General features: G+C 39.0%; 1 long non-coding RNA gene across 1 annotated transcript in view; it reads right to left on the minus strand.

The window, feature by feature from the left end:
• Positions 1–21,001, minus strand: part of LOC130600033 (uncharacterized) — a 31,371-nt gene extending 10,370 nt beyond the window's left edge. Inside the window, exons 1-3 of the long non-coding RNA XR_008972352.1 lie at positions 20,805–21,001; positions 17,390–17,493; positions 10,175–10,325 (exon numbers count right to left, since the gene is read on the minus strand). This is a non-coding gene — a long non-coding RNA (uncharacterized LOC130600033). The remainder of the gene's footprint in view (positions 1–10,174; positions 10,326–17,389; positions 17,494–20,804) is intronic.
• Between the last annotated feature and the right edge of the window lie 1,298 nt (positions 21,002–22,299).

Genomic DNA, 22,299 nt, shown 5'->3' on the forward strand with positions numbered 1-22,299 from the left:
AATTTCAAATGCCCTGTCCAATAGTATCTTTTCATTTTTTTTTCCCTGTATATAAAGGTACCACCATCACTGATGACCACTAGTTAACCTGTCCAGGTCCTGACCACAATTTATCCATCTCACTTGGGAATCATACTGGCAGGAGCAAACAGTGTCAAGTTTCGTATTGTACTATAAAGCAGTTGCTTCAATCCCTCATCTGCTTACCAAACTGCTCCTTTTCTTTTGACCTGTAAGATTTGCGTAAGAACTTTATAGAACAGTAAAATCCCATTTATAAATAGCAGTGCTGGCCTTCTGTAGGACCAAGCTGAAACTCAGCGCACAGAGAGCTTCGTAGGTTAGGATGTCACAGGATGACTTTTAAGTAAAAGTTAACTTCTTAGAGTCGGGGTGGCTTAAATCAGTTCAGCAGGTTGAAAAAGTCTCTCTGAGATGATGAAGTGTGAAAATGCAGATAAAAAAATATTTCTGTTTCTTTGTCATACTGCCTGCTTTCCTTTGGATGTAAGTACAGCCTGCCTCAGTGCCCTCTGACCTTGCAAAATATTTGTATCTCTTTAGCAAAAATCTTTAATGTATCTTGCCAAGCTCTTTTCTCTAATGTACACAATGGAGTTCTATGATGGGTTGAGCTTTCTATCTTAAAGAGCAGCTGCATCATCAAGAAAACTCAACAGTTAATTCTTCAAGTCCTCTTTTTCGCATGGGTATTGCATCACTGTTAATTAACAGTAATTACTGTTGGGGTACTGTGACTCATTTGTATCAGTCAGCTTTATCTTTGGCTGCCAAAAGACAGCATCTCTCTGGAGAAACTCATAACAAGTGGGGCAAACATCTAATATTTGGAGCGAACGGTGTACATAAAACTACACAGAATTAAAAAATGAAGCAACTCTTCTTGCTTTCTTCAGAGAAAGCTCAGTCGCAATAACAACGTCCTCTGATTTACCCAGCAGCAGTCTGCAACAGCTACAAAACAGTCTGTTTTTCAGCCTGCACCCAAACCAGAGAGCTGCCACGAGTGCTTGTACTGAAAGCCAAAAAAAAGAAAAAGCAGCCTCCCATTGTGTCTGCATTAGTCAAACGTAAATAAAACTATTTCCTGTGAACTCCAACCAGAACTCCACTGCAGCACGGCCGCACTTCCAGTGACATGTAAGTAACTACAGCCAGGGGTTTGCTGCTTGGTGAGTCGTGTGCCAAAAGCAAAAAAGTAGGTGGCTACCAGAAACAAAGCAGGGCTGATGAGTGACAGAGCTTGTCCTTTTGTAGCTGCTGTCGCCACTTTTTCAATGAATGCATTTACTGCTATGCCACTAGTTGATGACTGTCACATCCCCCACCCCACCGCGTACAGTGAGGACAGTGTGAAATGATTCTTATTAGATATTATTTTTATTCCTAGTTATTTTACAGCCTTTGTCATGGGAGACACTTTATGTGATTCCCTTTCATTTCCTGGTTTTCAGGATTTCTATCAGCAAGGTAAGCCACCTTTATGGCAATGCTTTACTCCATGAATTTCTCAGAAGCAGCCCCCAGACACTGGTTCTTGCAGCATGCAATACCTCATTTTGCAGCAAGCAGGCTGAGTTTCTGTGAGCTTGACCTCCATATAAAAGATGAGGGGGCTGTGCTCTGTTGTATCTTACACGTACCCTTAGCTCTCTGGAAAATTTTCAGTCCCGCAATTAATTGAGCAAATTTTTTATAGCTCTGCCCTCTGTTCTTAAGCTGGAAATGTTATTTTGGCTGATGGTTAATATTGTATCATGATAGGCATGCTACTCCTGTCCTGTAGCTTTCACAGCCCCCCAGGATGGAGAATGTTAATTCTATCTACTTTTTCTTTGTGGTGTACAAGATGTGTTAGGTTGGAAAGGGAATGTGGTCTCTTCTCTCTCTGGTGGTGTCAGCTAGGATTCAGGGGTTTACCTGCACCAATTATTTTAAGGCAGGTGAATGCAGCAGTGTCCCTTCTGCTTTGGGAAAATGTGAGCTAACGTGTCTGAATGGTAACCATGTGCTCTGCTGCTGGTGCATGTGAGGTTCTTTAAGGGTACAGACTGTACTGACCTCAGAGAAGGCACAAAGGTGTTATCTTGCTGCAGTTAGGCACCCAACCTGGAGCTAGTTCATCCTTCAGGTTCCTGTAAGGAAAGGGGGGACTTGCAAAGATATAGCTCTTTCCTTCTCTTTCCACGGTGGATTAGGTGAACTGTTCATTTTAGGAGCCACTCCAACCAAGCCTATCTATTTCAGGATGTCAGTAGGATTCATTTCACTGTGCCACCAACCAGCCTTACAGAGGCTGGGAACAGTTCCTGAAGGTGCAGGTAGGTGACTTAAACCAGTGTTTCTTCCTCCTTCCCTTTCCCCAGACAGGAACTGGGAAAACCTTGTCATGCAGTCTTTTCCCATTATCAGTGTGACCTGACAGCAAATCCAATATGGTGACCTTGTCCAAAAGTCCGACAAGGCTCTGGCATGGATTGAGGGGCTTTGGGAAGGTGCCTGCAGCCCCACACCTTAGAGCCACCTGGACATGAGGTAGGTACAAAAAGGCAACCAGCAGGCACATGTTTGCTACTGCCAGAGGGCAAGAAAAAGTTCTGCTGCTCAGTCCCACTCAAGCCTTGTTTGTACCTTCCCCATGGGATAAGTATGGGCAGGGGGAGTCACTCAGTTTTTTAGGTGGGGAACTCTTCCTTCCTTGGGGAAAATCCTCCTTCCCTCTCCCTCCCCTCCAATTAATAACAAAGTAATTAAAGGCAGTGTATGTAGTTCAGAATGGCACTAATGGATGAGAAATCCCAGCTGCAATATTTGGGAAGATTCAATAAAAGATTCATTTGGATTCTTTTAGTTATTGGAAATCCTGGTGACACAGAGGAGCCTAATGAAACAGAAGAACGATGAGTTAAAAAAAGCCCAAACCCAAATCCCAACCTCACTGACACCATACTAAAAATTAGACAATTAAGAGTAAAACCAGGAATGTAGCCAGAACTGTTTCACCTCAAATAATAAACACAAGGATAAGTTGCCAAGTGAGGTCAAAGAAGCAAATGGTAAAGTGAGTTTAAGAGACAGATAGACACTTTTATGGGGAGAGAGGGGATTGAAGGATACAGTGACAAAACCGGGGGTAGAGCTGAGATAAACCTGGAGGACAGTGGTGGGCCAATAGCCTCAGAGAGTACTCTGAGTCCCGGTGCTCAGCAGAGGAGCAGAGCGGCTCTTGGTGCTTGCAGAGAATTACCCGGCTGTCGGCAGCCTCCTGCAAGGGATGAGGGGCAACTGCCAGAGCAGTCTGAGGGGAAGGTGAGCCTGGCAGACAGCAGTGGGTGTGCTCTCACTGTGCTGCTCCCAAAAGTTACCCTTGGTTTCACAGGTGAGATGACTGCCAGGCTTGCTGAAAGTCAGGTTTTTGAAGAACTTCCACCCAAGCAGCTTGTCTTCTTGCAAGTTACCAGTGGAAAGCACAGAAACACTGGAACACCGGAAGAAAAAACAGAAAGGAAAGAAACTTTGGGTTGTTTTGTTTATTTGTTTTGTGTATTTATTTATTTTTTTTTTTTTTAAGACTGCTTGTAATATGGGAAAGAAAAGTTTGGGTAGAATATGAGTCAAATGAAGCAAAGACAATATATACAAAGGTTATGTTGTTCTCTGTTTGTAGGAAGCTTTGAATACTTTCATGATGTCAGCATAGCTTGATTCCTATAGGAAAAGCTGGCAGAACTTCTGTGGCTTCAAACAGTGGCATGAAGAAGCCTGGTTTTACGTGCTTGGTTTTCCCATCTCTGCCCTGACAAGCAGGTGTGGTTCCACTAGCCCAGTAAGGCTGTTAGATGGTGGTGGTGAGGGAACCAAGGCCAGCATGGCCACTGGAATCAAGCCAGCACATTAGATACACAAAGTCCTGTTTTCTATGTAAGATTGCAATCCAAACACAAACACCAGCTTCTGCTGCTAAAAAAGTTTGCTGTGATGCCTCAAAGGGCTCTGAGCAGTGAGGACGGTGTGAAAGGATGTATTCTCCTGTCCTCTAAAACACATAATTTGGACAGCTCTTGTGCTAGGTGCTGTAGAAACCACGAATACCAGGAATACTCTGCCCTGAATAAGTTGCCAGCCACAGGTGAGGGTTTAAAAGACCAAGTGTATAAAGGCACTGAAAGTCTCGAATGAGAAAGTCTAGTCCCCAGCAGGGCTTTCCCGTTCCTAATGACTAAATGCCAATCCCATAGGTATTAATATGATTTAATAGCATGAAATATGATTTAATATGATTTAATATGTGAAACAGGCAAGTTATGTTCTGATGAACTCGGGCAGAACCAACATCCTAATCTGCAAATGAGAATGGAAAGACCTGGCTGATCATCCTGGCTTGAATGACTAGGTAAATCTAATATAAAACTAGTTGCCGCTCCCCAGCAATGAAAGAAGCCCTTTTGGCACAAGGGGATTATAAAAAACCCCAGGGCTCTGAGACACCTTATTATGGAGGTGCGGGAAAGAACTAGAACTGTGTTTACTCTCAGGCTGGTACTTTTTATGCCTTATTCTCATCTGAGTCATGCCCCATAACTGCCATTCATTTGAATAAAATGCTGAAAAACATCTACCAAAAAAAAAAAAGAAAAAAGAAAAAGTATCCTCACTGCCTGGAAAAAGTCCTTCCCAGGAGTTTTTTGGGAAACAGCATGTCCTTGCACACGTACTGTACTCGCACAATAATCATGTCTGCTCAGTGTTTCCTCCCAGGAAGGTCTCTGACATTTTTAACCATATTGCTGAGGTTTTTAGGTGAAGTTATCGGTCTAGCTGCACAATAGAAGTACATTGTAAAGTCAAATAAAGAGGTTTTTATCTACTCCAGCCCAACAAAGACCCACATTTAGAGCAGGAGAGTTGTTTCGCTCTCAGCCACTAGACGGCTTGGCCTGGCGGGTTTGCTCACTTGTGCGACTGCTGCATCTCAGGCCAAGCCACTGCTGGAGGAATTGCCTAACCTGCAACAGAAAGTTACAGGACTTACAAAGCAGCAGTCAGAGCTGAAGACTGTCATGTAACGACTTCAGATACAGTTCAGTAGCCTGAGTATGGTATTGTGCTGTTATTGTAATTGCAGCATTTATCCAAGTGGATTGGGGAGCTATTGAGAACCAGAGTTTTAAACATCTGGTAGCCTGGGGCATTCTTCAAAGGCCAAGCACTTGCTGTCCTTCAGGTTGCCTTGGACACTGCTGGGGAGAGGTGTGCTTTAAATCACTCACTATTCTGTTACCTCAGAACTATGGAGATGCGTGTTTCTGGTATTAGAAGGAAGAATTAAAAGAGAATCAAAGAAAGGAAAGGTCACATGGCAGCAGGATTTGAATTGCCTGCAGTGAATATTGCCCTGGTGAATGTCCTCTGGACTGTCTGAATTACAAATCTCAAATTAGCTTTGGTACTGCTGTGGGATGAATGAAACCCTCTACTGGCGGAGCCACTTCCTCAGCCTGCTAAGAGCTGCCAGACTTCAGTGCGCCTTGCTGCAGGCTTCCCCTTTGTGAATCCAGTCTGAAGAGGATGAGCTGCAGTTCCCAATACTGAAGATTATCACACAGTACAAACAACCTAACAACAGCTTAATATTTCTAAGCTGTATAAATTCCTAGTGTCTGCTACAGGCAGAATCCAAACACTTGTGTCAATTCTGTACCATGCCCCAGACTGCCAAAAAACATTAATATAAGCATATTTATCTGGGCTGCAGTGTGTTACCAGAATTCATTAGGACAATATGTGATATGGTGCTGAAACAGAAGGCTGGGTTTCTCTGGCCAGAGATGAGGAAGTCTAGTCCCTGTTGAACTTTTTCTACTGATAAAGACAATGTCTGCTGGCAGCATTCATTTTTTACTAGGCCATCTGCATCTAGTCAAGGATAACTTGACTTTGTGAAAAAGCCGTTCATCAGAATCAACCCTGTACAACTTTCTCTTGATGCGTAAAGCAACACAAAGAAAGAGCAAGATGGTTAATAAACTTCTTTGGGAGCAAAAGGTCAATGCTGGTGTAAACAAAGCAGTGTCATAGTACTATACAGAAGCATTGAAGTTTCCTGCATGTTTATATGGCTGATGCCCTGTTTCTTTTTTTGTCAGTGTTTGTTATCATTTATTTTGCTCTGCTTTAGCTGATCTATAAATCTTTATAACAGTGTTCTTTATTTTCTTAATTTTGTCATCTCTCTTAGTGCCTTTTATCACCTGTTTGTGTCCAGTATGTTTGCTACTCTCTGCTGCTTGATGGCTGCCTACCATTAGTTTTTTTAACCCTTTAGTTCTCATCTACCGCACACATCCAGTAATTAAATCTTTCAGAACATTCCTTTTCTTTTTCTAAAGCTGAATCAAACACTGAAGACATTCCCATTTTCTCCTTTACAAATCATTAACTATTAAAGGCAAAAAATGAATATGAGATGGGGAAATACTCCTTACCCAAGTGGTAGACCCTTGCTTTTAGCTATGCAACACAGACAGACTAGGTCGTAGCTGTATATTTTTCACACCAGGCCTTTATCATTGTTCTTCAGATCCAAACTGGAGAGTCCTGGACTCGCATCCTATGGAGAGGCAGCAGGTTCCTCCTCCTGCTCTCCCAGTTTTTGGTTTTCATGCTTCACAGCCTCACATGTGGAGAGCACAGCTGCTAGAAACTGGACCAAAGGCCCCAGGCTCCCTTCATTTCAGTCACAGATCACCTAGCCAAGCATTTTATTATGGTCTAAATTAATGACAGCCAGCTAACAGGAGGATATTCCATATCCACAATGACAAACATGAAGCAGCTGATACCTTGGTAGTGTTATTTGGCTGTTCAGAGGTACTTGCTTTAGAACCACAACGCTTAAAACCTCATAGATAGACAGATGGCATTTGCCTAGAGAACAGGTATTTTCTTGAGCATACAAGAGTTAAAATTCTTCATTAAAGAATGCCAAAGAAAAAAATGATGTGAGTTTTTCTTAGTGAAGAGCCTCTAGACTTCACATTTTTTCCTTTGACCTGCTTCGTGTTTTGAATGGGCTAGACATCCAAATCATACAAAATATGGAATTGGCCCCAAACATTTCTTGGGGAATGTCCTCAACAAAATGTATATTGCCCTTTTTAAGAGATTACATCTTGAAATGTTTTGTTTGGTAGAGACTTATGCAATGTAATGTAATGGCACCAGAATATTTATTGAAACTGGGTACTACAGGGAACCAAAAAATACTAAAGACTCTGAATGTCACAATTAACAATGAATTTTGAGACCACCCAGTTAAAACATTAATCTCCCTTGTTAGTAAATGTAATATAAAGTAATGCACTTCTAATATTATGAGCCTCTGCTGAATCTGCAGTATTAGACTCTTAGTTAGAAAAGCCCCATGGTCCTGAAGCTAATACAAGTAAGACTTTTACCTGACCAAAAATTGCTGGGTTAGGTTCAAAACCCACAGTTTATTCCAAATTTATTATCCTAGTTATACAGTTAAAGGGTGTTCTGTCACATTGATAACAAGAGTACAGGAAGGTCTATGTTGGGATTATATTCTGTGTATCATGTAGTTCAGGTGGATTCCAGCACTTCTGTGTAAGTAGAATGAAAATGCAGGTGACAAGGAAACCTAAGGCAGTTGCTTTGATGGGTTTTAGCTTTTATTTTGTTTAACTTCCACTCTTTGTATAGAATGAGCATTTAGTTTCAGAGATTTAATTACTTTAATAGAAGATAGGAGTGAGCTAATCTTGAGACTCAGTTGAAATACTGGCCCCAAACATGAACTCACTTCAGGAGCAATATAGAGAATAATCATGAATTGTGTAACACTGTAGTCAGGGGAAATTTTGTCATTGTGCATTATTTAACTTGGCCATTTGCTGGAAATATTTAGTACATTCCTGGCTCTTTTTGCAGAGATCCATCTTTAAAAGCAGGGCTGTCGTTTTACATTTTAAATGTAAAAAAATACCCTAAAAATATAGTAAACTCAGAAAAAAAATCTCAAGTTACCCTGCTGGATTTTTCAATTGCATTTTTAAATCAAAGATTATTGGGATTGAATGGTTTAATTCTTCTCTTTTATATCAGTGCATTTAGAATTCTGACCTTTTCTGAGAACATTAATAACTGGTGAAAACTATTGTGCCTTCTAGTTGAAATGCTGATTTCTGTACAATGTGCAGATTGCTTGAGCTGACTGGTATGAAATTTGATTTGCATTAATCAGCCACAGGCAAGGGCAAAATAAAATGACTGTGACCCATGAGAATTTAGAATATTTACAAAATTATGCTTCTGAGCAGCATGGAAGGCAACAGCTAACGTAGGGCATGTTCTGTCTGATTCATGAAGTGAATCACCGTAATCCAACCTGGTTGTCAGAAGAATTTGGGCTGTGTTCCTTGAGTAAGAGGCCCTTCAGCTGTGATTTGACAAGGAACATAGGGTGTGATACTGAGAAAGAATATGCCGTAGTGAATAGGAATTTAAATATTCCAGCTTCAGCAGGTGTGTGGGTCCTGGCCCCAAACACCCACCTAACCAACCAGCCAGTGCTAATGCTGCACTGAGCATTGTCCAGATAAGGAGCAGTCCCGAGGGTCTTGGCCACCTCTGCACACCATTGCCTATGGCAGTGGTTACCTTTGACTAAACAGCGACTAAACTTTCCCCTTCTGTGTGCTGTAGCCTGTAGCTGGGTGTGAATGAAGCACTTCAGGAATTCTGCAAAAGGTATCTTTGAGGGTGTAATTTTGGCTTACATAGGTGAGCCACTGAAATCAGAGTTTGAGGTTTCCTTGTGCCAGATGGGTTGCAGAAATGTGTCTGTGGAATGGCAGGTTCTCTCTTGGGCTTTTCTGCTCAAAACCCAGAAGGTGGTTAGTCTAGACTTGAAGTTTTCCACCATATCCCTGTGCTAAATCCAGCCAATAATTATACTACAGGTAAAAGTACTTGCCTGACTAAACTGTTCCATGAGAACGTTTTCAACCATGGTTTTGTTTCTATGCTTTACTTAAGTCTGCACTAGTCACAGAGTTGGTAACAAGTGGTGGATAAAGAGTGTTTTTAAGACACAGAAGGTAATTATGCACTGTCAAAGTTATGTATACCTTTCTTTCCAGCTGAGCTTTGTGAACACTTAACACAGCTAAATGTTATGATGATTGTAAATTGCATGTGATATTGCATTTGGTGCTGCTCGGCATAGCTGTGCAAGTAAAAAATATCACCGCTATGTTACTATCGGGACATACTAATTTTCTCCATAATGTTAGTTCATCTTGGTTTCTTGTGTGGAGTTAACCCATTCTGATTATGTTGATGTGGCTTTGAACTCTGAAATATTGCAGTATAAGGCACACTGCTAAGTTAATTAAAAATATGAATTGATTTTTCATATGGGCAGCTAAACTTAGGTATCTGTCCCAGATTTCAATGTCACTGGGCCATGTTTACATTTAATCTTTTGGGTCTTTTTTTGTAGAAATAAAATGCTGAAAACTGTGAAGGCAACTTGAATGTGTTTCTCTCAAACCGCAACTGGAATGTTTCATTTCAGTATCTTGTGAGAAAAGCAAAGGGGTTGAAGAGTACAGATCTGCCTAAAGAAGAAGTCTTGTACTCAGCACTGTGGAATAAGAGCATTTGGGCTGCAGGAAACACAAGTTCAATTTTCTCCTTTGCCTGATGTAATCCCAGTGAATGTTTTTCATAACAAGCAAGTACAACATGGAGATTTTCATCAGGCAAGCAAATCACATTTTTATCTGCAGATCCAGTAATGCTGCTTTTGGGTTTCTTTGTTTTTTTTTTTATCATTACACCAGATAAATCAGAAACACTGATACTGGTGGCACTGGATGAGGTTGGCCAGTAATGACCTACTACAGACCTGATGGGTGCTGAATCTGTCAGGTAACAAGACTGTACTCACTCATGGTATAGTTAGTGAATTATACCTTAAATCACTTAGTTTGAGTTTACTAGTTGAAACCTCAGTCAGAACAAAGATGAACAGAAGTTGCTGCTGTTAGTGATGTGCCTGAAATGAGGCTTATAGTCTATGCTGAATTCTTCACACCTGGTTGTTAATACAATGAAAACTGCATACCTGAAGAATTATAGAAGTAGCCAGGATCTCAGTCCATCTACACCTGTAGTTAAGAAACTATCTCAATGATCAAAATATGAAAGATGCAAAATTAACACCCATGGAACAGTAATGTTTCACTTGTCAGAGATCTACTGTTTCCTGCAATAAACTAACAAAAATAGATCATGGTAAAACATAGATATGTGATACAATGGGAGAAATCTCTACTACAGAAAACTTTGGATATGGGTCACTAACTTGAGGGAAGTGCTTATCTCCTTTATTTATTTCCATTATGTAATGAGCACCACAAGATAGTATCCCATTATCCCATTGTGCCTTAATTTTTTTCAGAATAGGGCTAGGAGATGTTTTTATATGCCAGTTCTCTGCAGGGAACATATTTTTCTTGTGTAGGAAATATATTGTTTAATGTATATGAACATTTTAATAAAAACATAACTGATGGTCTGAAAGGCTGTTTCCCTTTACATGAAAAAACCTCCCTCTGAAGCAAACAATTTTTGTATATTACATCTCTCGTTGCACTCTGCTCTGGTAATTTATAAAGGCTCACAGTCATCGTTATTTCAAAAGATTAATCCTGTTTAACTAGTTGATTGAGCAGAGCAAGACATTAGTGGGATAGTTAGCTCTGTGTCACAATATACTAGATAAAGGATTATGCCCCACTTAAGAATTAATAATATTTTAAACCTCTACATAAACTATTTTTTTATCAATAAACATGTCTCTGTCAAAGGGCCAGATGCACTCACAGGTCTTAATTGTTCAATCCAGTGTCTAATCCCCACTTGATCAAGTTTTTACCGACTTAGCAGCTGTCTGGAGAGTGACAAATTTATGATTCAATTGCAATTTCATCTTAAACTTGAGACTGCATGATCATTTGTGGGAATTAGCTACCTGATAAGATAACAAGGGTGGAAGAAGTGCACATAATTCTGTGCAGCAGAATTGGAGTGTTGCAGAACTCCTTAGGATGCATTGGAAAGACACAAATGGCCATTAAGGGATTAGCCCATCACTGATTGAGTGGCTGCACAGAGTTGAGGTTTGCTAAATCACTGGAGCGGTAGGTCATTATCCTTGGATACAGGAGACAGTTGAATCTGTGTCCAAATGCATGAGCTGTAAATTGGAGCAAACAGAGTGTGCCAAAAAAGAAAAATAAAAAATGCTGAACCCTCGTTCTTCAACTGTTCAAATTTCCAGGTCATACCCCAAGCTTTTTTTCTCTCTTGGCATAAAAAATATTTTTTCACTGCCTTTAGTATCAGCATATTCTTGTCTCTGTAATATCTTTTGAGTGTATTGCTTCCCCTTCAGTGCTATCAAATTTGTGCTTAGTTAACAAATCCTGAAACCTAGATAACATTTTAGAAACTGATTAGGAAAGCAATGTTAGGAGTTTCCCTCTCCAGTTTTGATGTGTTGCACACAGTCACTGCTAAATGTGTAACTAAAACAAATGAGTTTTTCTCATTTGGGTTTTGTAATGACAATATTTTGTAAGGTCTCTTTTCTCCAATAGTTTTACGAGCTATTGAGGTAAATCAGCAGTGTTCTGTTATAGTTTTATTTTCAAGAACTGTGAGTAAAGTAATGTCTTTGTTAAAAATAAATACAAATCCTTTTTTATTTTTTTCATGAAAAATCATAAAAAGCTGCAGGAATAACCCAACATTCCTGCCTTCCTTGAACATGTGTTGATGCAGCTGATGAGTAAAACTAATCACTGAGCAATTCCACTTCAGAGCTCTGTAATAATATGTCTAAAGACTATTTGGCAGTTCAAGTTAATAGCTTAAATATGTCAAATTTTGGAATTTCTGCTGTGCTGACTATGGCTTTTGGCTAGCCTGAATAAGCCCAAGATCCCTTGCAGCTATTTCTCTGAGAATTGAATGTAATGATCTCTTTTCCCAAGCTATAGATGCGTCTAATATTGTTCAATTTATCTGAATCTAGAAGAGCACTAACTTTAGAGGGACTCGTTTCCTGAAGCATAAAGTATTTTACTAGAAACGCGTGAGCTGGTACCAGCTCCAGAGAAACATGGTTAATTTTTATCATGCGATGAACAATGTTACCTTCCTAACACAACAATAAAATCAGCAATACAGAACAGAGATGGAGCTGGAGGCCAAAGCTGAATACTGTACTCACCTGTAAGTAAATGTTTTTAATATAATTATACTTCACTGAAATTAGCAGAGAAGGCAGGTGAATGTGTTCAGCAGTAAAGGTTTTAAGCCAGGTAAACTTATGCAACCCCAAACAAATGTCCTGTTTTGCCCAACACTCATCAGGTGGTATGAGGAATATTATTTCCCACATCTTTTACGCTCTACCAGTCTCAGTCTAACTGCTGAAAAACTACTGAGGCACCTGGGTCTTTGGAAAATGCCCATACCTAATATAGAAAGTAGAAGAATTGGGACAGTGTAGCTGTCTTCAGTGGGACTGGGAACAAGATAAAGCGGGGGCTAACATAAGTTTGGGGGAAATAAACTGAAAGGCAAAATAAATTGAAAGCAAAAATAGATAGATAGATAGATAGGTAGATATGAAAAAAAAAATCAGAGAGGAAACGACAGTTTTCTAGATTTGGAGTTAACTCTAATGGCAAGCCCAAGAGTTTGAATTACCTCAAAAGCTTTATCAACCTTTTAAATGTTGAAATCCTTGGCCAGCTCTACTTTCTAACGTTCAGCTGATGTCCAGAAGTTTGGACAAGGAGATGGTGAGTAGAACTGTGAGAACTAAAAGGAAGGAAAGTGCAAGAAGAAAATCAATCTGCCAAATTAGACAGAGCAAAGGAACAGGAAGAAAAACAGGAAATAACCTAATAAAATCTATTGGAAAATAGATAACTTCCAGTGCCCCAACAATTTCCTCTCACAAAAAGTATTGGCAGTATAAAACAAATTAGAGGCACATTTCTATCTGGCTATAGAAAGTAAGCTATTTAGGGATGACATATGGCATTTTGCTCCCTGAAAAGTGCAAATAACTGTGTCAGGCATGAGTCTGAAAGCCCCATAGGTGAAGACGAGAGCACAAATATGACCAAAACAATGCAAGCTGAAAAAAGAACCAGACGGTTAATGAAAATGAACTTCTTCACATGCAGTCATGTGTATCTCTACCCATTTTTATTAGTTCTGCCATAGAGACTGGGATCACAGGGAATATAGGAAACCTGAAGGAATAAGGGTAATGCCTCTGTGCCACAGCACCCTGTATTTCTGGAGATCTCCTAGGCAGCCAGGCATAATAGCTGTTTGGGACCAGAGCAGAGAAGGGGACATGTAAGCTAGTCAGTTTTATTAACTCACTAGGTTCTGATCTTCACTCTATTAGGTAGCAAAGAGGCCAAAGAGACTTACTGTCCCACAGTGGGTGGGCTCTCAAAGATGGCATTTGTTCAGGAACGATATCACCGCACCAGTTGCTCAGTGCTACTGAGTTCTTGCAACAGTTTTCCCAGCAGTTACCTATAAAGACACCTTACAGAGAGTAGCAAGTCCTCCCCCATTTGCATAAAGTTTGGCAAATAAGTAATGAACCTATTTGCAAGTGGAACACTCATTCTGCGGTGTTTAAAGTTTTTGCACGCTACAGAGTATTATTTTAAAGAGGCTCAGAGCTTACTTCAGCTTATTAAAGTAAATATTGTAGCATTAGTTGTTAGCCAAAACCAACAGAAATATAATTAACTTGAGTAACTCTGTACTGAGCAATAACACACATGATTTACTTCACTGTGTTTAAACTGATCTTCCCTAGAAGCAGAAAGTGTATTGGAAGCCCAGCTCAATCGTGTGAAAGTTAAAATGTGCACTTAAAATAAAAAAAAAAATTCTTATGCAGGATTCCACAGGTGAATGAAAACACTGTGTTAATAGTGTGACTTATTTATGTGTGTTTTTGTCCTGTGCATATATACTATGGGATATAGAAGAAAGCAAATTAATCACAATTAAAGTGAATCCAGACTATGGAATGTACTTTATAGAATCAGAATGTTTAAAAACACACATGTATTTTCAGCTTCAAATTTATAATTGATTTTAGTGGAATAAAATTAGTATCTTTCACAATACTATATAAAAAAAGAAATCTGCTTTTTTGTTTACATCATTTCCAGCTTTAGAATGACAAAATGAACCAGGGCGTACCATGCAATGATTTCACCCGTTGACACAAATGAAAAGGATAGAACAGACATAATACATCTGGTTTAAGACTTTTAATTGCCTTTGTGACCCAGTTCATACCAAATCCTCTCAAGGCAAAGTCTTTTTCTTTGTATGCATCATGGGGCTAAATCTCTATCTGAAATATGTTGCTTAAAAAAACATCACCATGTTAAAAAGTAACAATATTTCTTGCTCACATAAATCTTTAGTACTTGCAGGTGACCTGAGAAAGTGAGAAGTGGAGAGTTCAGTTGTCTGGTGAATGAGTATGTTAAACTTTCCAAATAAAAGCTATTCCTAAAGCACCAGATTCTTTTGGCAATTAATCACTATACTGTTGTTTATTAGGAAGACAAGCCTGGAATTTTTTAGTAACTCAGGTAACCTTTCATGGTTTGATGGATACAAAAGATAATTGTGTCTGGAGTGATTTAATGAGGCTCTCTGATGTAATATAGTAGTCTGTGACTACTGAGTTGGTGTCTCTGTCCTGGGAATAGGGAAAGGGTATTGGAGGAGGGCATGTGTACAGGAACACACTGTTATAAAAACAGTCTATTGCTAATCAGTTACTAGAAATATTTTCTATGTCGCATAGCAAGCCAGAACAGACTGCTGGGATAACAGCTCTGAACTTCACTGGTAGACTGGAAATCCTGGCGCAATGTTGAGTGGCTTCAACAAGGGAGATCTTATAGAATCAAGAAATGAACAATATGCTCAGCACAATATCCTTTAGAAGCACAATACTTTGACTTCCCTGAAGTCTGAGTATTTGCACTTTTTCAATGGATGGAAGTATGGATCCTAAAAACTTTGCTGTAATCAGGGGCTGAATCACTGTGTATACTGTGGAATTGGCATCAGATAATGCTGATGGTGTTTATTTTTGTAAGAAATACACAGGCTTCTGAAATGTAAATAGTATCTTCCTTCATGGCAACTGTCCTTTCTACAGGGCAAGCACTAGACCACTCCCTCACACACATCACAGATGGGATTTAACTGCGCACTGTGTCCTCAGTGCTGGTTTCCTAACAGCAGTGTCACTCACTACCACTCAGGCTATGAGAATGTCAAACATAAGTTAGCAAGATCTTACTGTCTCCACCAGAAAGTCTGTTTAAAATTAATTCTTAACTCCCAGTTTTATAATGTCTTCATTCAAGTAATTCCTGCTTTTTTCCCAACTGTTCAACTCCAGTCTGACTTTCAAGAATGGCAATGTAAAATTGCTTGTTCAAGGAACCTGTTCCTTCAGTTGTATCTAATAACTTCATTTCCAAACATGTTTGGTTTTGTTATTTTGGATTTTTTGTATTCCGCGAACAGTTAACCCCAGGAAGATTTGATATAAATTTGATATAAGATTTGATATAAAACTTCCTCATGTTGCATGACAATATGTATTTGGTGGGCTCCAGATGTATGATCTATAAGAAAACATTCCCATTCAGAAAAATGTCTGTAGTCTACACACTGCTTAGAAATGATGGATTTGCTGAAGTGCATTCCTGAATTAGAACTGGAGAGCCTGAAATGAAGGTAGCGAGCTCTCACAGATGTATCCGAGCAATTACCATCTGTGATAATGTGAAAAGCATGAAAAGTCTTTCTTGTAAATATTAAGATCCAAATGAGCTTAGAAAACCGACAGTAAGGGAAGATGAAGTTCCTATTTACAAACGGAGCACTTTTGGACGTGGAACAAGAAGCAGCATAAGAATCCAGAGTGATTTTATGCATGCCCAGCTTATCCATAGAAACTAAAAACTTTGCTTCCATTTTTAAGTAATCAAGTGGGGGCACACTGAAGTTCTATTGTTTTCTAAAGGGAAAATGTATTGTTTTCTGAAACTACTCATCTGTCTTCTGAAAAATCACAACCTTTTCAAGGTATTTCATATTGCAGAACCAAAATCATGTCCAATATTAGGAACTTTGGAGAAATCAGCTTTTACAGAGGAAATACATTTCAAGTTATCTACATGTGCTCTGTAAAAACTTTTTCACTTTTAGTTTCTTCAGAAAATGAAGTATTTCTGAATATTTAGGATGTGTATTCAGAAATGAAAACTTAAACGGTCTGCAAATATCCCAAAATTCACAGTGCTAGTGAATCCAGGAAATGGGACATACATCAAAGCACTGGTATTTTAGAGGCAGCAGGAGCATTAAACCCACTGGGGTTTAGGAATTCTGCAGATTCCAAGGATTCTCAGCCTTTGCAGAATATATGTCCTCAGTTGCAAAGTCATGATTTGCCAGTGTTTTCCCAGGTTTGTCATTTTAGAGCATCCTTAAAGCCAAGAATACCAGTTCCAGATCTCAGTAAATTGATAATGAGTCTAAAATACTATGTAGAGGAAGAAAAGCTGAAAAAAATAATGTGGTCTGAGAGCAAAATTGAGAGAAACAGTGTGTCACAAAGCAAAAATGAGAATAAAACCTTAAATTAAATGCAGTATAAAATGAGATCTATCCTATTGAATGCATGACAGAACAACTGCTGTCCACAGAATTTTCTAGAAAATACAGGAGAATTTGAAGTTAACGATATAAAAAATTTGCAAGAATTCCCAGTGTGATCTTTTGATACTCCAGAACTGACAATTATTATTATATATAAAAAAAATTAAAAACTTAAATGCTTATCTCTATTTTTCTTGTCTCATTTAGATATTTAACATAGATTTTCAATGCTAAAGATTTTTGTTTTGATTTCAAACAAACATGAATTTATTCTGCAAGATGCTGTACACCATCCGTTCCCATTCATATTTCACAGAAGTTGGAACCTCTCAAGTTTTGCTTTCTTGTGTGGATAAAATCTTTGCAGACAAGAAGATGGCTTTCGGATCTATTGCTACTGTCTTTCACATAGCAGCAATAAGTGCTGAAGATGCAGATCTACTTCCAAGAAACGCTCATTACTTTGCTATTACAACCCATACAACCTCTTTGCCCTATGCCAGGATTTTTTTTTTTCTGAGAAATCTCTACTCACATGGGTAAAGTTGTCATGTCCCAGAAGATATTTTTGAGGGTGCATCCAGGCCACAGCTGATACTAGATCCACATGTGTTAACATACAGGGTAGGATTCTGCACACTCTGCACACTATGGGCAACGAAAATGGCAGTCAGTCACCACTGTACTCTTGTAAGGTATGCATTATAATTTCTACTTTACAGAATAGTAATTTCAGTTTACAGAGGAAAGCTAATCTAAGTCAACAGCCTGAGCAAGCAAAGCTTCCTTCCCTTTTTCCATGTAAACTGTGCAAGTGTTACAGTAGTTGGGAACTTGGAAACACTGGATGAACTATTTGTACATAGGTCACCTTCCATGTCTTTTCCAAAGTGCTGTTATGTGACAAAATGGTTTATATCTTAATTCATGAAATTTATTTTTTACTGTAAAACAAATGATAATGAGTAGCTCTTTAAACTAATGTTTTATTTCCAGTGAGTCAAAGTTTTGGCATTAGTTTCATGGAAAAAAACATTAATCTTCACAATTGAAATGAAGAGCTGTTGACTGAACATGTCCTGACAAAATTCATATTCAAAACTGCTCACAGATCTTTCTCATCAAATTTTAAGCAATTCATATCTGTTATTGACTGTTAAGGACTAATAACTATTCTTCCTACTCAGGTTCCTTTCCTGTGTCATTTGAAATATTCACTTCCAGAAGCAAGAAGAAAGGCATGTTTAAATATCTGCTGAGATGCTTGTGTATGTGTAAGGATCTGTCGGGTGTAATAGGAACAAACATTTGTTTCTTACCCTTAACCTCTGGTTAACTAATAATGTTGTGAGTTGTAGTTCACAGGAGGGAAAGATGTTTGTTCCCAGCTGTGTAATACAGACAAGCCTTGAGGGCTGTTGTGAAGTTCTTTGAATAATTTTTTCTCCTCTGTCCTTCTGGGAAATGTACAGAAATTGATACAAGACCCTGCTATCATTCATATGGCAGCAGACTAGGAATGACTGCTAGAACATCCGGGACATGCTTTATGTTTAGCACTGACAATCTAAGCAAGACAAATATGATTTATGGGACAACAGTTCAGATGGGGAATGAATGGAGATGTCTTGGTGAAAATATCAGCATAAATAGGCTGTGTGAAGGAAGTAGGTTTTAAAGAAGGATCTAAAGGAGATTTGGCATGTGGCAGATGGGAAGTTATTCAAACTATAAGAGGCAGCATGGAAAAAAAAGTGAAGCTGAGAGCGGGAGAAAGACATGAAAGGAAGGGTAGGACAAGAGGGGCACTGGAAAAGTCTGCTGATCCTTTCCATATAAATCTAAACAAATACATCTTCATAGCCTGAAAAAGGTGACTAATGAACTTCTGGTGAATTCTGGTGTATTCCTATGGATAATCCTTAATAACATTTCAGAAAATGTCATCAAGTCTTTCAAATCTGGATATTTTGTCTTAGTAAAGCAAGAATTTGCAGTTTGAAAAAAACTCAGAAATTATTATTTTCATTGCTGCAGCACTTTTGTGCAAGAGACTATGCTTCTTCAGAGAGTTTATAGCCTGCTTAGACAAAAAATGGGCAAAGGGAAATATTTCCAACAGATTTGTATTACAGAAGGAGACCTGCCAGCATCAAGTGATTTGCTCAATGACCTAAAGGAAGCTAAAATGGTGGCAAAAATGAGTCAGTCAGTTCCCGCAATGCTTCCATCAAGATATAATGGCAGCACCAGATTCCTAAAAGCTAAAGATTCATATTCATTCCTGTTTTGAATAATGGACTCAATTCGCTCACACTATACACCTTAGGAGTGTCCTAGAACATTTTTGAAGGCTGATCCATTGTCAGGTCTGTAAGAAACTTAATACAGTTTCTCAATTGCTCTGGTAGATTTTTATTCTACTTTAATTTTCTTTGTTGGCTTAAAAACCATGTATAGCTTTGTTTGCCTTTTTCCTAACTAATCGTGTTCTCAGTCCTTCTTCCCTGCCTTTTTTTTTGCCAGTGATACAAGCCTTGTCAACCCATCTGTTTGCTGCTTCTCCAGTTAATTTGCAGTGCATGCAATGCTTATCAGAAAGCAAGGAATTATTTTCTTGAGCTGGCTCCTGTTGTCCAGGACTTTTCCTTCCCAAGATCTCCTTCTCCAATGTATTAACTAATTATCATCTTTAGGCCAAGATATACCTGGGTAGAAATGATATGTATGCAATGAAAAAATGAAAGAAAGTTAACATTATTTGTATGTAAGAGGTTACGTGGTTACCACCCTCTTTGTGGTTATTTCCTTTTCTTGAGGGAGAGCTAAATACCAAGTGACTGAGGTAAAAAACGTACAGTAATGAATAAATTTAATGTCCATGTAGATGAAATCAGAGAGGGAAATGTAAAGAATACAAAAATTGAATTCTACCACAACTCCAGAATAAAGGCTGCCAGAATCCCAGCACTGTGAATGTGCGAGGATTTACATCCCACAGCAGCACACAGTGTGTACCATAAATACTGTGGTTCCATTTACCCTATTACTTAACTCAGTAAGAAATTTTCTGGTTTGGGGTTAGTGTAGCCGTAAAATCTTTCTGTGCGCTACCCTGAGATTGAACTTTAATCTATATCTTATCTTCTGCTTGAAAATGAACATCCTTTCTATTCTTATCAAGTTTCTGCTTTTTGTGAATTGTTGAGCGTCAGCCATATTCTGCTTGGCAGTTACATGACGTTGTTGCTGCTCAGCCGTTTGTTGTGCTGTGTTACCTTTGAAATTCATCCCTCTTTTTATGACTGCACTCCAGAGGCCCTGTTAAATAACCTGCCCAGGGCTAATGTTTTCTTGAATTTTGGGCTGGCTCTCATACACTCACTGCTTTCTCATTAGATTGTACAAATCTCTCACTGTGATACAACATAATTTATAGAGAAGAAAACCCCAGATTACCACGTACTACAGATCTCCTTCTTACTGTTGGCGAAACTAGCCTTGGACCAGGTGATAGGAGACTATCTTCTTACTATCTAGACTAGATAAAATAAGTGTCCTTTTTTCTTCATAGGCACATCACGGATCTCAGCACCATTGTATGAACTGGATTCATCAGGTGGACAGTGTTGTAGTGTAACATACCAGCTACTGTGTAATAAAAGTGAATGGTTTGGAACACTCTTATTCGATTTACTTATCAGTCCGTCATACTGATGATGACACGTATTTAGAACAAACTATCCTTGAAAACAAAAGTGCAGTCCTTCAGATTATAGCATTTTCCTCATATAAGGAAGACAAATGCAAGGCCTAAAAAGACTGCCCCTTTCTTTTTAAAACACACACTGCAAGGTTAAGACCTTTCCTCTACCCCCAGCCATTTATCAGCCCTCTCTGGCAGTGGTTCCCCTGTGCTCCCCCTTATGCCTCAGGCACCATGTCCATACCCATGGGAGGCGATGGTATTTCTGAAGAAAAATGCTGGGTCTTCTGCACAAAAATGCTGAGAAACAACCTGTGAATGACGCAGGAAGCAATGTCATGTGTGTATGGCACAGCCAGAGCCTCAAACACCAGGCTGTCTGAGCCCCCTTGCCTGGGGCTGTGCCCTGAAGGGGCACAAAATGGCTGCCCTGCCCTGGGGGCTTCACCACCACCAGAGTCCCCTGGGGTGCTTGGAGCTTTTCCCCGTCCTTGGGGAAAGGTGTGTGTTTGTGTTGGGCAGTGAGCATAAGGTTAAAAGAGAGAATAAATTCCAAAGGAAATGTTTTATTTTCTTTAAAAAAAGGAAAAAAAAAATTATGGATAGATTTCCTTGCTTACTGGTAGAAAGCACATCTCTTGGCAAGCTGGGCCCTGTCAAGGGTTTACTTGGAACTTCAAACAGATACTTTGGTTAAAAAACCTTAAATCTTTCCTTCTAATAACTTTGTGCAGTAAGTGAAAAAGAACAGTGTGGATTTAAATGAGAGAAGTTTTTCTTCCAGATGAAAATCTTCATGGAACCTACAGAAGTAAGAATACAGTTTACGTTCACTTTATTCTGAGGGAAGATGGTAACTAATTGGCCTATCTGTAATGTTTTTGGAATGATTCCACTCTAAATATCCTTTATAATTAAACTAACTGGCTGATTTATTGGACCTGCATTTCAGATTCTGCTGTGCTGAAGGGATTCTGTTACATTACTTTCAATGATGATCATGGTCTTCTCATCTGGTGAAACAAATTCAGCAATTCTGTGCAGATAAAACTTGCTTGCAGGTGTTGCCGAGTAATGGTTTTCAAGTATTTAGAGTAAATTATCCTATGAGGGTAGTCCCTCAGATTATAGAATTTTTCTAGGGTGGAGAGGTCAAGTCCGAGGTCTAAACAAACTGAGGTAATGATCCTTTCAATTTATGAAAGAGCTTGCATAAAACTGATTGGAAGGATTAAAAAGGTATGGGTTGCTTCGGTTTTTTTTTGTATCCTACCTGAGTATGAAGCTCTAGTATTTTAGTGCATTTCAAAATGTTAATGGACAGATTGCGGTCTGTGGTGTAGTGAACAATGTGAAGCTGGTGAAGCTCACTCAGTTTCTGTGGAAACAATCACCTTGGTTTCTGTGGAATTGAGGTGGGGTTTTGCACGTATGAATTTATTTTATAAAGCTATCTAAAATGTGGAATAATCACTAGTAAAATGGCTGGATGGAGGATTTTTCTGTCTGGTATTTGCAGTTTTCTTTCTCAGAATTATGAAGACTTAAATATAATAATAGTACAAATTAATTTATGAAAGATATCTCTTACGTAGAAAGCAGTTATTGATTGAAGCTCTGGATTAGAAGTGAACTCTGACTGTCTGATTCACTGCTTCTAATCTGTTTGCTTGATGATTTTTGTTTTTCCTTAAAATCAGTTTTCATTTGGCACTTCAGTATGAATGGTTACCTCTTTT

This window comes from Pezoporus wallicus, unplaced genomic scaffold (genome assembly GCF_028554395.1).
Source record: "Pezoporus wallicus isolate ANWC-B61680 ecotype Strahan unplaced genomic scaffold, APGP_CSIRO_Pwel_v1 contig_5958, whole genome shotgun sequence".
NCBI lineage: Eukaryota > Metazoa > Chordata > Aves > Psittaciformes > Psittacidae > Pezoporus > Pezoporus wallicus.